Below are 15,578 nucleotides of genomic sequence, written 5' to 3' on the forward strand. Positions count from 1 at the left end.
TCAGCAGATTCCACTTTTCAATAGGCAAGTAAATTTGCAATGAATCTCTGTTGGTACCCTTATGTCTCACCTTCATACTCCATGTCTGCTCATCTCATGTTCAAAGCATCTCAAGCTTCAGTGTTTTTAAATGGTAAACAACTTATCTTCTTTGGGAAGGAATGTAGATACTTAGTTGCTGAGGGTAGTGGTTTGGAGTGTGTGGGTCAAATTGCTCAGTGGAAAGACTGACTCCTTCTCACTGCTTTCTGTTTGGTACATCATCCCTCCTTTCTGTGGCACCTGGTGCCTCTAAGACCCTAACATATCCTTTGTTCTGCATGGAAAATTAATTTTTCTCCAATGAATACCTCCTCTTTCTGTGGATTCCTAGATTATGACATCCTCCACTTTGCTAAGATAGTTACCTCTTCTCTACTTTCAGTCTTCCAGAATTTCATTGATATTTCCATGTTCTCTGTCCTTGTGAGTAAAATTTGAATGCTACAATTGTAGTTTGGGAGGAGAGACGACCAGGACGTGATCCATCACCTGTTTAGGAAATCATTCTTCCCATATGAGCTTTTTTTTCATTTATTAAACTTTTATTTAATGAATATAAATTTCCAAAGTACAGCCCCCTCCCATAACTTCCCTCCCACCCACAACCCTCCTCTTTCCCGCTCCCTCTCCCCTTCCATTCACATCATGATTCATTTTCAATTCTCTTTATATACAGAAGATCAGTTTAGTATATATTAGGTAAAGATTTCAACAGTTTGCCCCATATAGCAACACAAAGTGAAAAAACTACCGTTGGAGTACTAGTTATAGCATTAAATAAGAGTGTACAGCACAATAAAGACAGAGATCCTACATAATATTTTTTTAAAAAATTAATTTTCTATGCCATTTCCAATTTAACACCAGGTTGTTTTTTTTTCATTTCCAATTATCTTTATATACAGAAGATTGATTCAGTATATAATTAGTAAAGATCTCATCAGTTTGTACCCACGCAGAAACACAAAGTGTAAAAATACTGTTTCAGTACTAGTTATAGCATCATTTCACATTAGACAACACATTAAGGACAGATCCCACATGGGATGTAAGTACATGAGAACTTCTTCATTTGGGTTGTTGTTGGCTTTGTCTGAAAATTTTATCGGTAATATTATTTAGTAGTATGGATTTCCTGGGACTGGCGCTGCAGAGTAGTGGGTGAAGCTGCTGCCTCATGCCGGCATCCCATATGGGTGTAAGTTTGAGTCCCTGCTGCTCCACTTCTGATCCAGCTCTCTGCTGTGGCCTGGGAAAGCAGTGGAAGATGGCACAAGTCGTTGGGTCTCTGCATCCACATGGGAGACCTGGGAGAAGTTCCTGGCTCCTGGTTTTGGATCGGCCTAGCTCTGGCCATTGTGGCCATTTGGGGAGTTAACCAGTGTACAGAAGAACTAACACCCTCTCTCCACTCCCCTCTCACTTCTCCCCTCTGCCCTCTCTGTAACACAACCTTTCAAATAAATCCATAAATCTTTAAAAAAATTCTAGCTTTCCACATGAAGCTTCCAAACAAATAAACCAATCAATTAATAAATTCTCCTAAATGCAGTGAGGTGGTTTTTCCTCATAGCTCAAATTTCAACTAAACAGTCTCTCATTTCATCTTGTTTTCTTCCTGGACCAAGGAAGATTCCTTGACCTGCAACTTGGGAGAAGGACATTCCTGGGATAAGAAATTGATATTGGAACAGTAGCTATTCTGATGTGGTGTTAATTCCTAATAGCAATAGCTTCCATTGTTCATGATTTGACATTCACCTCTTAACTTTGGCTTCATGTGTTTTGGATAACACTTTTAAAGGTTAATTAGCATTGGTTTCCCAGAAAGCTGTGATAATGTTACTGTAACAATAATCTACTCACTTTATAAGCATTGTAAATGTTCAGTTCTGCATGCAAAGAAAGCTTCTGCAAAGACTGCCATATTGATGAGAGTTGGTACAGGTGTACAAGTCTACAGGAGTCTTTTTGGTGAAGAATCAGTCTATTGCTATTATTGCTTAAGAAAAAGACACACTTGAGAGAGGCCTCATATTTGTAGTCCCAGTGCCAGATATGAGAAAACTTATTGAATGTTCATAGAAGTTGTAGGGATTTAAAAATGTTATTGTGGCTATTGATTTCTAGAAAACACTCAGAATCTGATTTCAAAATATATTTATGAACTGAGGACTACTCTACCTCTCCATAAATTATTAGGTGGAATTTTTGTTGAATTCCCTGAAAATTTTAAGGAGTGAAAGTATATAATATTAAATTAATGCTTGGATAAGGACTGAAATACTGGCTTGTATGGCCTGACAAATTTCTTTATAGAAGCTGAATATTATTTTCTAGATCAAAATAATCTGATTGACTTTTAGTAAATTAACTCCTTTTATTCAACAAATATGTCTTAAAGTTCTATCCTGTCCCAAACAACACTTTTATAGATCATTATGAGCTCAAAGATCTTAATAGATTAATGTGGGTGCTTACATAACACAAAACAATACAGTAAAATATAGGTGCCATATGAGCAATATAAATTATATGTTAGGGAAGAGAGCCTGAGAGATGATCTGGTAAGAACTGTTATTTGAGTTGGACCTCACAGTTTAATTAGCAAAGGGATAAGATCCTTGGCAGAAAGAATATCATAATCAATGGCATAGAGATAAGAAGGCACAAAGTATCAGGGTAAATAGTGAATATGCAATTTTGGTTGGGGTTTATGATACACATGATAGATTTGACTGGAAAAGTATGTCAAGACTACCCTATGGGGAACTTAAATGTTAAGTAAAAAAGTTTAGGTTTTAATGTGAAGTTGGTAGCAAAATATAGAACTTCTTATATTCAGCTATTAGATTAAACAAGTGCACAGTTTCAAGATGGTTTAGGGAGGAGATTCTAAAGACTGGCAGGTTAGGAGTGTAAAGCAGTCATCTGACCATGAGGAGACTAGGGCCTGGATTAGAGATGACATTGAAAATGCAAATGGAGAAAATTCAATGACTCCTATTACAAATAGCCAACCTTCAGGTGAGGCAACTGATGGGATATCAGGATAGAGAATTAGTGGAAAATGCATAATCATTGAGTTTTTAAGACTGGGTAATATATGGTATTCTTTTTTTTTTAAACAGGCAGAGTGGACAGTGAGAGAGAGAGACAGAGAGAAAGGTCTTCCTTTGCCGTTGGTTCACCCTCCAATGGCCACCGCGGCTGGCGCACCGCGCTTATCCGATGGCAGGAGCCAGGTGCTTCTCCTGGTCTCCCATGGGGTGCAGGGCCCAAGCACTTGGGCCATCCTCCACTGCACTCCCTGGCCACAGCAGAGAGCTGGCCTGGAAGAGGGGCAACCAGGACAGAATCCTGTGCCCCGACCGGGACTAGAACCCGGTCTGCCGGCGCCGCAAGGCGGAGGATTAGCCTAGTGAGCCGCGGCGCTGGCCCAATATATGGTATTCTTAAAAGGCATAAGAAAGCACTAAGTTTATAGGGGAACTAGTTTAATTCATTTACAGTTTTTGTAGAATCTGGGTGAATAAGTCCAGTAGACAGAAAGATGTATAAGTCTAGAATTTGGAGGGAAACATTGGACTTAAAAGTAAAGGTGCTATTTGCATAAATGTAGGACTTAAGGGAATGGGTAGCATCTTCAAGGTAGAGAAGTATACAGGAAGAGATGGGCCAAACCTTGGGAACAAGGTAACAGACAAGGAGGCAGAAGAAACATCAATAGTTAAGGGACATCAATCGATGTAAGAACAGAACCAAGAGAATGAAGCATCTTAGAAGACAGGGAAGAAGAGTGGTTCATCCAGAGTGCCCAATGTAGAAGAGGAGCACGTAAGAGAATGAGAGTTCTCTGTGCTAACGTGGTCTCTCAAGATGGTGCCACAGAAAGACACAAAGTCCAAGAAGTCAACCTGGAAGCTTAATGTAGACTTGATTTTATGCAAGATGGAATTTTTGATTCAGGAAATTTTGAACAATTTCTCTTGGAGAATGTTAAAGTCAATGGGAAAACTAGAAATCTCAGATGTTGTACACATTAAACATCTCAATAATAAAATCACACTCTTGGATCACCATCATAGTGGAGGCTCATTTGATATATATATATATTTTTTAGTGGGAGGTAAAATAGCAAGGTTTATTAGGGAAGGGGCATCTGTAAGGTGGATGGGCACCTCTCCAGACAGAGCCTGAGAGACATTTGATATTTTGTTGCCTTTTAATGTTTCAACAGCTTGATGGTTTCAATTCCTTCTAGTAATTCTGAATCTTGACTGCATTTGAATAGTTGCTGGTTTTTTTTTTAGAAATCCAAATGTCTCGATGACTCTGACCCTGACTCATAGGTCTTGTGGTTTGGTAGACTAGGAATCAGATGAGGAACTCTGTTATGTGTGTTCTACAAGTTCCACAGGGGATTCTGTGGCACATGCTAGAATGAGCATCTCCAAGTTCAAGCCACATGCTCTGCTCTGCAACAGCACCCATAGAGGACTCTTGTAAACTGGTGAAAACATTGCATTCTTTGAAGGCCAACTATGCTGAGCACTCTCTTAAGTCTCCAAAGTTTTGCTTCCTAAAATTCTATCTCGAAAGTGTATTTATCAGAAATACCTGGTATTTTTCTTGTGAATTCGGCTTTCTATGCATGATTCTGGATGAGAATCCTCATTTATGGGGCTTCAGTTATCTGTGTTTAACACATTCCCGGGTGATACTTATGTACACTAAAGTTTGAGTTTTTGTCAGAGACATTCCATATCACACACACTTTGAAGTCTCAGTGGAGAATAAGGCACAAACCAGAGTGGAATTTCCTTTGAGACTTAACTGTGCTAACTTCTGTAAGCAAAATTGCTTTCACCTTGTTGAGAATTTAGCCTGTGCTTGTATATCTAGTGGGCTGACTTTACTATGCCCTTTATCTCAGACCCAGTCTCCCTTTCCTTCACCATTCCCTAACTCTGTTGCATACTTTGAAGGTTACAAAGGTCAAGAATAGATCTTAGCTCACTTCAGACCCACATCGGAATAAAAATAAATTTTTGTACTTCCTTCTTAGAACATCTGTCTAATGAGTGCTTGACATCCATCTATCCCTTTAGCAAATTTAACCAATGAAGGAAGTGAGCATGGAAGAGAAAGAATTGTGACAAATATATCATGCTAATATTAGATGTTAATATTAGTGGAAGCTGGGTGTAGGGTTTATGGGATCTTTTTGTGCTACTTCACAATTTTTGTTTTGTAAATTTTAGGCTATTTTGAAACAAAATTAAAGTTTCTTTTTTTTAATCAGTTGTTTCTGAGAAACAGTTCTCTAACAGGCATTTGCAATGCTTTACCAAGAAGTGAAGAACAATTTTCATGTGGTTTCATGTGGTTGCCTCTGACAAAGAGACTTAGGAACTTTGTTATTTCCAGATTACTCAAGATAAATATGGATCAGAGTCTGAGGAGTAGGTCAAACTACAGTTAGGGGCTTTCTTTGCTCATGAAGTAATAGGAAGAAAGAAATATTTAGAAAGGGATTTGTAGTTTATTGGTCAGTGAAAAAATTGTATTCTTTAAAAAAAGTGAATGAGAAAAGTACATTGAATTTGGTGATTAGGAAGTCATTGGGTACTTTAAAAAGAGAACTTATTCAGGAAATTTGTGAGTATAGGAGCCGAATTTTAGGGTGACTCATGAGACAGCAATTGCTTACGGAAGCAGCAGGTATGTATTTCCTCTTTGAAAGATTTTGATTCAAATAAGTTGTAGAATAGTATATTTAGATGTGAGAAGAAATTAAAATGAAGTTGTCTTTCAATATTAGAAATATATGTACTTGTTTATGTTTGTAGGCAGAAGTCTGGGAGTAAAGCTCCCAATTGGGGAAAACAGGGATAGAGAAGCAAGGTATAGGAAAGAGCAGATAATTGATGAAACAAGGTCATGGAGGACTACTTCATTAGATTTAAGGTATAGATTCACAGACAGAAGGCTGCTAAAGAATTTTTCATACCAAACTAGGAAAGAGGGAGAGGATACTCTAATACTTGCAAATTTTTAAAGTTTGGGAAATATTGGCAAACTTAGAAAAGGAAAGGTTTAAGCTACTAGTTCTTCTCAGGTTTTCCTGGAAAAAAAAATAGTATTTGTAGCTTTAAAAGAGAAGATTTAATAGCTACATTCTTTCTGGAGCCAGGGAATGTAAGAAGTCAAAGGCTTGGAATTCAGAGATAGATTGATGTACAGGGAATTGATCAATACCTCAACATTTCCTAGCAAATCATGTGGCTCGGCACAGATGCTGTGTTTTTCTCTTTGATAGATGTTTTGAAAAGTAGGACTCTAAGGTGTGGCTACTGGAGTAGTCCTTATATTGATTTGAACTGCCTTCAGATTGCTTTGGAAGCCACTTCTAAGGGACTAGTTGCACTGGGGACACAAAATCACTTCAGAAAGAAGGGACAAAATCAGTGGTATAGACAAGGACAGAGCTTATTGTTGTATATTAGGATGGACTTCTTTTTCTCTAGGGCAAGAAGAAAAGATTGGCAAGGTGTTGATGTAGAGAGAAATAATAGCTCATATCTGATAGCTGTAATTTTCTCCAGCCAGTTCAATTTCTAAGATGTAAATGGAGTAGGTCTAGAAGTAAGAAACTGAGAAAGGTGGGAAACATTGAAATGGTGGTTATGGAAAGTCTGTGAAGAAGATACAATTAAAGCCATTATTAAATAGTAGAGTTTGCACTCAAAAAGGATGGAAGGAATGCAAATTAGCACACACAAATTATTTTCTCGAAAGATAGTCTGTGCCTTTAAGAAGGGATGTGAATAGGGTAAGTTAATGGCTGTCAGTCAATTCTAGCCAGATTCATAGAAAAAGCAGCCTCTGCCCAAATTGCTAACAGTAAAAGTCATTCCTGAAAAAAAATTGTCATGCTAAAGAAGTCAGGGTACAGAAATGGAATCATTTGTAGGCCAAGGTAGGCCTTAAGGTAGTGGAATGATTGGAAGACCTTTCTCTTGAGATGTAACTTTCCCAAACAGGGAACATATCTCCAGTGTTACTTTTCAACCCTCCAAAGAACTATACCCAGGTCTTGACATGCAGTCATCCCTTGCTCCTTGGGAGTGATAGACAGATATAACATAGATGTTTCTCTAATAACCTATCACTCTACTTCAGATTTTTAAAGCAAAACTTGTACCTAATGCTTAATATACAGATGGAAAAAACATTAATCATAAATGTATAGCTTAATGACATTTTAGAAATTGTGCACATTTGTATAACCATCAACCAGATAATGAAATAGCTCTCTAGAAGCTCCATTTGGGTCCCCTCCCAATCACTCTGCTATTCTTCCTCAAAGCTAATCACTTCCCTGACAACTATCACTGTTGGTTAGTTTGGCCTCTTTGTTAACTTTCTACAACTATATATTCTTTTGTGTCTGTTTTAATTCAACATTATGTTTATGGGATTAATGCACCCTTGTTTTATATAAGCCTTAGTTTATTCGTTTTATTGTTCCACTGAGTACATCAATATTATCTATTCTTTTGTTGGACTTGTGAGTTTTTTCTAGCTTTTGTGTATTACGAATAGTGTTCCTATATATATTCTTGTACATTTTTGAACATGAGTAGATATATATGTACATTTATATTGGAAATATATGTATATAATATGTATATATTTTTTAGAGACAGATCGAGAGTCTATTTGTACTTCTAAGAAGAATTTTAAAGAGGAATTATTTATTTGAAAGTCAGAGTAATAGAAAGGGAGAGACAGAGATCTTCCATCTGCTGGTTCATTCTCCAAATGACCAAAACCGCTGGGACTGGGCCAGGCCAAAGCCAACAGCCAGGAACTAATTCCTGCTCTCCCACATGGTGGCAGGGGCCAAGTACTTGGACTTGCTGATTTCCCAGGTGCATTTTAAGGGAACTAGATCAAAAGCAGAGCAGCAGGGATTCAAACTGGCTCTCTGATAAAGAATGCCGGTGTTGCAGGCAGAGGCTTAACACATTGTACAACAGCCTTGAATAGAAAGAATGTCTCTTCATTGGTTTACTCCCAAATTCCTACAAAACCAGGGCTGGGCCAGGGCAAAGAAAGGAGTCTAGAACAAAATCCATATATCTGACATGAGTAATGAGACCCAAGTACTTGGATCACCTTCTGCCTTCCAGAATGTGCTTTAGCAAGAAGCTGGAATGGGAAACAGAGCCAGGACTTGAACTTAGGCACTCTGATATGTAATGTGGGTGTCTCAAGTGGTGTCATACTGTTGCATCAAATGTCTACCACTCTACTGGATCTTTTTTTGTCAGTACTATCTTTGGTTTGCCTAGTGATTCCATACACAATGAAACTTTTAAAAATTATAGAATCTTTAGATAAATTTTCTTTAGAGAGAATTTTCTTTAGCTTCTATCAAGAAGTTAGAATAATATTAGGTCATTTCAATCAAATCAGGATTAAATTCATTTAAGGTGAGAGTTTATTTAATCTTTGTATGGTCTACACTATGATTTGCTTTCACCAATAGGATATAGCCTTAAGACATCACAAATAAGGCACTGAGTATTTATCATAGCATCATCTCCTTAGCAGGCTCTAATTCCAATTTTTAAATTATTTTCCCCAAATTTCTCATACCATGAGATTGCTGAGAGCTATCCTTAGCTTTTCTCTGCTCATCTTCCCAGCCCCTCGGACTAGGTCTTCAATGAAATAATAGTTGTTTTAAAGGATACAGCAGCATGGAAGGATGGGTTCACCCCAATGAGCTTCTCTTTGGGATCTTGACTCATCAATTCCTAGCTCTTTGGTAGCTCTCTTATGCCTTCAGATTCGTTTAAAAAATTGAGGTGAATTTCATATAACATACAATTAAGCATTTTGAAATGAACAATTCAGTGGCATTTAGTATATTCATAATGTATAACTACTACCTCTGTGTAGTTTTAAGAAATTTAAATCACCTGAAAAGAAAACCCTGTGCCAGTTAAATAGTTAAAAAATTCCTTCAAATCCAACTTGTGTAGTTATTCAAGGATAGAAGATTGCTATGCAACAAAATAACCCATAAAAGCCAGAAGTAGACTTTTCTTTATTGATTAGTGCAAACTCCTTTTAGGAATAGGCAATTTGCACTTAAAAATAATTGTTATGACTTGATCAACCCTTTTCCTGATTGTTGAGGAACAACTTAACACTTTATTCCTTTTAGGATTTTTTTTTTTGTTGTTGTTGTTCTACTTAATACTATTGGTTGAACTCTTTAACACACAATTATTCTTAGGTGTTTAAATTTAATGGAAAAGTGATCCCTGTTAAATATAAGAGTTGGAATAAGAGAGGGAGGAGATGTACAGTTTGGCACATGCTCAATAGGACTTACCCCGAATGGTAGAGTTAGAAACGTGCCAGGCGATCCAATTCAGTCCCATCAAGGTGGCATGTACCAATGCCATTTCACTAGTCAAAGTGATCAGTTTCGGTTCATAATTGATCATAATGATAGGATTAGAGTCAAAGTGATCACATAAACAAGACTAGTGTCTGCTAATACTAACTAATAGAATAAAAAAGGGAGAGAACGATCCAACATGGGTAGCAGGATATACAGCAGACTCATAGAATGGCAGATGTCCTAAGCAGCACTCTGGCCTCAGAATCAGCACTTAAGGCATTCAGATCTGGCTAAAAAGCACATAAGGGTTTTTCAGGAATGGAAAGCCAAGACACTGTGGCAAAACAAACAAACAACAACAGCAAAACAACCTAAATGAAAGATCTCTGTGAGTGAGATCCCAGCAGAAAGAACGGGCCAGAAAGAAGGAGGTACCTTTCTCTAAAGGGAGGAGAAAACTTCCACTTTGACTATGACCTTGTCTAAATAAGATTGAAGTCAGTGAACTCAAAAGGCTTCCATAGCCTTGGCAACTCATGACAAGAGCCTAGGGTGATTACTGATGCCATAAACAAGAGTGTCAATTGTTAAATCAATAACAGGAGTCACTTTGCACTTACTCCCCATGTAGGATCTCTGTCCTTCATGTGTTGTACAATGTGAATCAATGGTATAACTAGTACTCGAACAGTACTTTATACTTTGTGTTTCTGTGTGGGTGCAAACTGGTGAAATCTTTGCTTAATATATACTAAATTGATCTTCTGTATATAAAGATAATTGAAAATGCATCTTGATGTGAATGGGATGGGAGAGGGAGCGGGAGATGGGAAGGTTGTGGGTTGGAGGGGAGTTATGGGGTGGGGGGGAAGCCACTGTAATCCAAAAGTTGTACTTTGGAAATTTATATTTGTTAAATAAAAGTTAAAAGATTGTTATAACTATAAAACAATACATGCTTTTTGTAAATATTTGGAAAAAGTCAAAAAATAAAAAGGACCCGTAATAGTAACTTTCTAAGAATAACCCATTTATTGTTTGTATTTCCTTCCACTGATTTTCCTGAATTTTTCATATCCGTAAAATTGAGATCCAAATTGATTCACTTGCTAACTTTCTCCATGAATCAACTGTAAGAACACAATGCTCTCAAGTGTCTGATTTTTTCCACTAAAATCCTTGATGATTTCGCCAGGTTTATTTTTGGAGACACTACTTTTATTTTCTGAATAATATTCCTTATAGCAGTAATTTACCCTGATCAACAGCATTTATTTACAAATATTTTCCTTATAAAATAATATTTTCTGCCACCTTTTTATTAAATTTTTATTTATATCTTGAAGAATAAGTTTAGTAGATTAAAAACCATGAACCACATTTCAAAAGTTTATGATACATTTGCCAAATGAATTTCCCAAACAAATTACTGCAGTTTATTGTTACTTTTGCAGGTTGGGTATCCCACAGAATTGGGAAAAGTGACTCCTACAGTTACTGAAGGTTGTCTTTAGTTCTTTATTCCCTGGGCTACCATTCTGCCACAAAAAATCTTTAATGAGAATAGTTAAGAAATATTACCAATCAGCACACATGCCAGTAGTGTATAATTTAATGTAGATTGATTTAAGGATCCCATAGCACTCTTGCCTCTTTCAATCATAAATTTTAGACAACTAATACAATAAAAATTCCATGTATATTCATATGAAATGCTAATGTCATTAACTAGTTTGCACCTGAAAGGTCTGTAAGGCCTTTCAATGTGGATAGAAGTTTAAATTCACTTAACAAGAGTCCATGAAATTGGCCCATGCATATAAATCTTTTATTCACTTTTCTTATTCATCTCCAATCTTTCCTTTCTCTGGCGTCAGGTTCTCATGGTTGATTTATATAAATGTATATAAAAGTTTGATAATATATCGTGTTTATTTAAGAAAATAACATCAAAAAGTATGTAATATTTTTATTAGAAAGTGTTGTTACATTATATGTACACATTACTTTGTAAGTGCCTAAAAACACTTTGGAAGGATACATAAGAATTAGTAGGAGTAGGTTACCTGGGGTTATGTCGAGTGATTTCTGGGTGGATGATGGAAGGAATAGGAGGGACATTTGAGTCATGCCAACGTATTACTTATTGAACAATCTAAATTAAAAACTCCAGATCACAATTTTGTGGCTTTTTGAAAAATCAAAATACATGTAGATGAATTCTTATTCCAGTATCATTTGTAAGAACGAAAAATTGAGAAAACTTCAATATTCATGAAATGGAGTGGAGATAATTAAATCATAATATAGTCAAATAATTGATAGGATTTGTTTACCTCTTAACTGAGATAACTACAAAATTTCTATGTGAGTACTGGTGTCATCAGTTTAGGAAGGGAGTAGAGTTGTGGTTGTGGGTAGACAAATTATGAGTTTAGTTTTAGACAGGTATGGGAGGTATATGTGTAATATCTAGGTAAGTATGTCTAGTAGGTATTTGCATATTTGTTTCAGAGACTCAAAGAGTTTCAAGCCTTAATTCATATGTGTGTGACCTGGTGGCATAAAAGTGGTAAAACCACAAATGTGGATGATATTCCAGGAGAGTGGAGGTATTGAAGACATACCTGAAAAATGGAGACTTATTACTTCCATGGGGTAAAGCAAATAATCAATATTATCTTGTAAAATCATGCATGGTTTATAAAGTTACTAGCATTTTTAATATTCATACTTTTAAAATATTTAAAATTTTTGAAATTTAAAATATTTAAAATCACTTTAATATAAAAAGTGATTCGTGTCTAGTTGGTTCTGAGTGAGGATTATATTATAGCTTTTTGGGGTCAGGGGTCGAGATCAGAATTCTAAAAGCATTAGCACTAAGAAAGTGTGAAATCATCATATCTTTGGGTGATTAGACCAGTTACTTTAAAGTCAGGAAGAAAATGGAACAAGTTTTTGCACCTTACATGTCTAAAACTGTTAGGTTTAGATATGCATATCTATATATAAACAGCTGTGTGTCTGTATGTGTGTGTGTGTGTATACTTGTTTATGTATTATGTGTAGATATATAAAATCTCACAGTTTAATTGTTAACAGTAGGTTTATAATACTAGTATTTTCCTTACAGATTATATAACTGAGGCTTAGAAGTTAGCTGACTTACCTAAAGTCACTTCTGAAGAAATGTGTAAGAAAAGCCAGTGGTTCTCAATTCTGGTATAAGTCAGTCATCCATGGAACTTTAAAAAATTACATATTCCTTGACTCCATGAAGATTGTAATTCAATAGCTTTTTGGTGTGGCCTTGGGTGATACAATTTCAATATGCTCAATGAGAGAGTCTGTTGTGCCATTAGAGCAGTGGTTAGGAGTACCAACTTGGGGTTCAGATGGCCTGAATTCAGATATGAGTCTTGGTTCTAGGTAACCGTGAATTTTGGAAAATTCTTCTTTCTTAACTCATTTATTCATCTCTCTGGTGAGGATCATAGCAGAACTATCTTGTGGAGATTCAGGAGCATGTGTGTGCTGGGTGGTCTCCACTTTGCCCTCTAGATCTCTGCTACATTTTGCTGTATGTTGAGAGTCTCCCTTGCATGTCTTATATCAAGGAGCTTTCTTGCCTTCCAACTTCTGGCTGGGATCAACCAGCGGAAGGTAACAAGTCAGGAGAATGTGGGTATTTATTCCCCCTGTTCCTCTGCTAGTTTGCCATGAATTCACAGTGGCTGCCTTCTTCTACCTGAGGTCATAGCTCCGGTCAAATGGCCCTCTCCTACAGCTACCTATTACAATACTATCTAGAGTCCAGTAAATACCAACCACCCTTGTCCATTCAGCAGAGGTGTCAAAGGACTTCAGGCTGTGTTAGCCCTGGAATACTGTGCCATTCTTTAATAATGCTCACCTTTTTGTGAATAGTTCTTCATTAAACTGTCATTTATCCCATTTCGGTGTGCCATCTGTTAACTACTTGGATCCTGACAGGTATTACAGATAGTATGTGCTCAGTGCAGTTATTGGTACATACTGGTTTGTACATCAATGTTTGTCATTGAAGATGAAGTCCTGTATAATGCATTGTTCAAATATATGCATTCTTTTATCTCATTTTGAGTTTATTCTTTAAATTTCCATGGAATCTGGTTTAAACAGAATTCAGGTAATAATGTTCCTCAGTTAGGCAAATTTTCTTTTGTTCTTGATACATTCTTTTTAAAAAAGGAGATAATTAAAAGATAAATTTGTATTTAAATATTCTGGAACATTAAATTAGTGTGAAACAAACTTGGGGTCTCATGTTTGTTCTGTTTTTACTAACAAATCAGAAGAAGCTTCTCCTAATTCATAGAGTTCTTGCAAGAATCAAATGAGATGAAGTATGTAAAATGCCTACTCTCACAACTGAAGTATGATATAAATGATCCCTTTCTCTCACCTCTCAGGCTTTTTGTCAAGACTTTGGCAGATTGATGGTCCTAAGTCCCTACATGGTAATCAGGCATCACCTACAGGTTCCAAGTGGTTTCTAGACTGGCTTTCTCAGGTAGGAAATGAGGTAGTGTGTTTTAAAAAGATTCTCAGCAATGATGAGGAATCCAAAAATAGGCTTCTGACTTTTTTTCTTTTTCTGAAAACCTAAAAAGTCCAATAATGAGAATCCCCTGTCTTCTCAGAATTTCATGTGAAACAATTTTGTTTTGTCAGTAGTACTGAAGATAATTGCCAAACTCCAGGCTCACGTTTCTTTCTCTAGTCTAGAATAGCAAAAATTTCAGGTTTTCCAACTCCTTGTGTTCTTCATTGTACTAAACTCTTTAGTAACTGTAAGGCTGCTGATGTCTGATGGGAAGGAGATAGGGTAATAACCAGCAAATAACATCATGTATTTTGAATTTTTATTCTCTTCCCACCTATCAGTTAGAGAACATTAATTGAAGGGCACATTAAAAAGGCCCAGATCTATCCCTGCTTAGGGAATATTAGCTAAAATCTGCACCCTCTACTTTATACCATTGTTTTATGGGAAGGATAGAAATAAAATGGAACCTTAAATTGACATGTGATTTATTCTCCAAACAGGATTCTTTCCTTGCACTATATAAAATGAAGCTTGAAGATATTGACCAATAATGGTAGTTTTAATTTTTTTCTTTTACTGTAATGGCCTCATTATATTATATATTACTCTTGGAACATCAATCTTTCTTACTGATTTCAATCTAAAGAATAGGTCAAATTGTTAGGATGTGTAAATGAGCAAAGTTGACAGTGATATGCAGTTGGCATTTTTTCCTCCCTGTAATTTTGTACCAGAACTAATTGTTATTCATGTAAATTTTGATTTAGTTTTAAACACACATCAAATGAATTAAACAGACTTATTTGGTTTACAAATTAAAAATATATCTATTATTCGTTTTACAAAGTGATTCACCAAAAAAGTGCCCTTGTATTCCTGTGTTTCCAGATGCTTGTAGGTGTTTGTTTAATGATTCACTGTGGAAGTTAAAGGAAAACTCAAGTGTTGAGAGGTAAAACTCTTTGGAAGTTATTCAGAAAAGTGAAAACGACTCAGATTGTGTAGGGAAATGGAGTTAAATTCACAAAAGTTCCATCTATTTATGTAGTTTCAGTAGCACATTACCAGTGTCTACGTGGAGTCCCATCTCCCCTCTTAAGCACAGGCCCAGAGTCCAAGCTTTGCCTTCCTCTTTTAAACCGTTTCTGGTTGGTGATGCTGTTGAACCAATACCTTCATGCCTCATATCCCTGTTTACCTCCCTATTTCATCCCCCCTCTAGACAATTCACATTGCATATCACCATATTAAAGATTCTCTTATATCATGCAGAAAATACATTTCTTTAATCTTATTGAAGCTAGCATTTCCCAAACTTACTTGACCAAATGATCTCTTTGTAAAGGTAAATACACTGCTCGGGATATCTGTATCTCCTGTTGTTGTGCCTGAATTCGGATCCAAGTTCTTCTTGTGATTCCACCTTCCTACTGACATACATCCTCAGAGGTAACAGATAATGGTTATGTATTTGGGTCCCTGCCACCTATATGGGAGACACAGATAGAGTTCTGAGCTCCT

General features: G+C 36.4%; 1 pseudogene; it reads left to right on the forward strand.

Annotated features, from left to right (window-relative positions):
* The first annotated feature begins 3,921 nt into the window (after positions 1-3,921).
* LOC133753732 (ribosomal protein eL22-like 1) lies at positions 3,922-5,511 on the forward strand (annotated as a pseudogene).
* Positions 5,512-15,578: the final 10,067 nt, after the last annotated feature.

The sequence above is a fragment of the Lepus europaeus genome, chromosome X, assembly GCF_033115175.1.
Source record: "Lepus europaeus isolate LE1 chromosome X, mLepTim1.pri, whole genome shotgun sequence".
NCBI lineage: Eukaryota > Metazoa > Chordata > Mammalia > Lagomorpha > Leporidae > Lepus > Lepus europaeus.